The sequence below is a fragment of the Arachis hypogaea genome, chromosome 11 (assembly GCF_003086295.3).
Source record: "Arachis hypogaea cultivar Tifrunner chromosome 11, arahy.Tifrunner.gnm2.J5K5, whole genome shotgun sequence".
NCBI classification, from domain to species: Eukaryota; Viridiplantae; Streptophyta; class Magnoliopsida; order Fabales; family Fabaceae; genus Arachis; species Arachis hypogaea.
The window spans coordinates 98282866-98286341 of NC_092046.1; the positions used below are offsets into that span (position 1 = coordinate 98282866).

A 3476-nucleotide genomic window follows, 5' to 3' on the forward strand; every position below is an offset into this window, starting at 1 on the left:
AAGGAGATGGCAGCCGAACCCAACAACAATAATTCAAGGAGGATGCTTGGTGACTTTACTGCACCAAATTCCAATTTACATGGAAGAAGCATCTCCATCCCTACCATTGGAGCAAACAATTTTGAGCTGAAACCTCAGCTAGTTTCTCTGATGCAGCAGAACTGCAAGTTTCATGGACTTTCATCTGAAGATCCTTTTCAGTTCTTAACTGAATTCTTGCAGATCTGTGATACTGTTAAGACTAATGGAGTAGATCCTGAAGTCTACAGGCTCATGCTTTTCCCTTTTGCAGTAAGAGACAGAGCTAGAGTGTGGTTAGACTCTCAACCTAAAGATAGCTTGAACTCTTGGGATAAGCTGGTCACGGCTTTCTTAGCCAAGTTCTTTCCTCCTCAAAAGCTGAGCAAGCTTAGAGCGGATGTTCAAACCTTCAGACAGAAAGAAGGTGAATTCCTCTATGAAGCTTGGGAAAGATACAAGCAGCTGACCAAAAAGTGTCCTTCTGACATGCTTTCAGAATGGACCATCCTGGATATATTCTATGATGGTTTATCTGAGCTATCAAAGATGTCATTGGATACTTCTGCAGGTGGATCCATTCACCTAAAGAAAACGCCTACAGAAGCTCAAGAACTCATTGACATGGTTGCTAATAACCAGTTCATGTACACTTCTGAGAGGAATCCTGTGAGTAATGGGACGCCTATGAAGAAGGGAGTTCTTGAAATTGATACTCTGAATGCTATATTGGCTCAGAATAAAATATTGACTCAGAAAGTCAATATGATTTCTTAGAGTCTGAATGGAATGCAAGCTGCATCCAACAGTACTCAAGAGGCATCTTCTGAAGAAGAAGCTTATGATCCTGAGAACCCTGCAATAGCAGAGGTAAATTTCTTAGGTGAACCTTATAGAAACACCTATAACTCATCATGGAGAAATCATCCAAATCTCTCATGGAAGGATCAAAAGCCTCAACAAGGCTTTAATAATGGTGGAAGAAACAGGTTTAACAATAGTAAACCCTTTCCATCATCCACTCAGCAACAGACAGAGAATTCTGAACAAAATACTTTTAATTTATCAAATTTAGTCTCTGATCTATCTAAGGCCACTCTGAGTTTCATGAATGAAACAAGGTCCTCCATTAGAAATTTGGAGGCACAGGTGGGCCAGCTGAGTAAAAAGATCACTGAAATCCCTCCTAGTACTCTCCCAAGCAATACAGAAGAGAATCCAAAAGGAGAGTGCAAGGCCATTGAATTAATCACCATGGTCGAACCTGTAAGGGAAGGAGAGGACGTGAATCCCAAGGAGGAAGACCTCCTGGGACGTCCAGTGGTCCATAAGGAGATTCCCTTTGAGGAACCAAAGGACCCTGAGGCTCATCTAGAGACCACAGAGATTCCATTGAACCTCCTTATGCTATTCATGAGCTCGGATGAGTATTCCTCTTCTGAAGAGAATGAGGATGTCACTGAAGAGCAAGTTGCCAAGTTCCTTGGTGCAATCATGAAGCTGAATGCCAAACTATTTGGTAATGAGACTTGGGGAGATGAACCTCCCTTGTTCACCAATGAATTAAATGCATTGGATTTACTGAGATTGCCTCAGAAGAAAGAGGATCCTGGAAAGTTCCTCATACCCTGTACCATAGGCACCATGACCTTTGAGAAGGCTCTATGTGACCTTGGGTCAGGGATAAACCTCATGCCACTCTCTGTAATAGAGAAACTTGGAATATTTGAGGTGCAAGCTGCTAAAATCTCATTAGAAATGGCAGACAACTCAAGAAAAGAGGCTTATGGACAAGTAGAGGACATGTTAGTAAAGGTTGAAAGCCTTTACATCCCTGCTGATTTCATAATCCTAGATACTGGGAAGGATGAAGATGAATCCATCATCCTTGGAAGACCCTTCCTAGCCACAGCAAGAGCTGTGATTGATGTGGAGAGAGGGAAATTAATCCTTCAACTAAATGAGGATAACCTTGTGTTTAAAACTCAAGGATCTCTCTCTGCAACCATGGAGAGGAAGCATGAAAAGCTTCTCTCACTACAGAGTCAACCAGAGCCCCCACAGTTAAACTCTCAGTTTGGTGTTAGGAGGCCACAACCAAACTCTAAGTTTGGTGTTGGGAAGTCTCAACAAAGCTCTGAACATCTGTGAGGCTCCATGAGAGCCCACTGTCAAGCTATTGACATTAAAGAAGCGCTTGTTGGGAGGCAACCCAATGTTTATTTATCTAATTTTGTTTTTGTTTTTCATGTTTTCTTAGGTTCATGATCATGTGGAGTCACAAAATAAACGAAAAATTTAGAAACAGAATCAAAAACAGCGGAAGAAAAATCACACCCTGGAGGAAGCACCTGTTTGGCATTCAACGCCAGAACAGAGCAAGGTTCTAGCGTTGAACGCCCAAAATAGGCAGTATCTGGGCGCTGAACGCCCAAAATGGGCAGCATCTGGGCGCTGAACGCCAGAATTGCACCCTGGAGAAGAGCTGGCGCTGAACGCCCAGAACAAGCATGGTTCTGGCGTTCAACGCCAGAAATGGGCAACAAATGGGCGTTGAACGCCCAAAATGGGCACCAACCTGGCGCTGAACGCCCAGAGTTGTGTGCAAGGGCATTTTACATGCCTAATTTGGTGCAAGGTTTTAATTCCTTGAACACCTCAGGATTTGTGGACCCCACAAGATCATCTCAGGATCTGTGGACCCCACAGGATCATCTCAGGATCTGTGGACCCCACAGGATCAGCTCAGGATCTGTGAATCTCACAGGATCTCCACCCACCTCACCCTCTCTCTCTCCATTCATGGTCATCCCTTCTGTTTTCCATTCACCACTCACATCCATACACACATCCCTCTATCTCCTCCATATCTTCTTCTTCTTCATCTATTCTTTCTTCTCTTGCTCGAGGGCGAGCAATATTCTAAGTTTGGTGTGGTAAAAGCATAAGCTTTTTGTTTTTTCATTACCATTAATGGCACCTAAGGCCAGAGAAACCTCAAGAAAGAGGAAAGGGAAGACAAATGCTTTCACATTAACAGGTAAAGGGAGCTTTCAATGATTTCTATTTTTGCTTTGTCAACTTTTATACCTTTGCTTGAAACCTTATGCCCAAGAACTATCCCTTCAGGAACCATAAAATGGCATTTCTCCCAATTCAATACCAGATTAGTTTCTTAGCATCTGTTCAAAACAAGAGTTAAATGATGTAAGCAGGTGTCAAATGAATTGCCAAAGACAAAAAAATCAACCATGAAGACTCCTAAAAGGGCATTTGCAGGGGCATTGCATAGCCCAAAGGGCATCCTTCTGTAAGCAAAGACTCTAAATGGACAGGTGAAGGAAGTATTTTCTTGATCCTTGGGATCCACCACTATTTGATTGTATCCAGAGTACCCGTCCAGGAAGCAATAGTATGCATGGCCAGCCAATCTTTCCAGCATCTGGTCGATGAATGGG

General features: G+C 43.0%; 1 non-coding gene across 1 annotated transcript; it reads right to left on the bottom strand.

Annotated features, from left to right (window-relative positions):
- Positions 1 to 405: 405 nt before the first annotated feature.
- On the bottom strand, positions 406 to 513 carry LOC112725712 (small nucleolar RNA R71). Its single transcript, XR_003164800.1, has one exon. It is a non-coding gene; the product is annotated as a small nucleolar RNA R71 (small nucleolar RNA).
- Between the last annotated feature and the right edge of the window lie 2963 nt (positions 514 to 3476).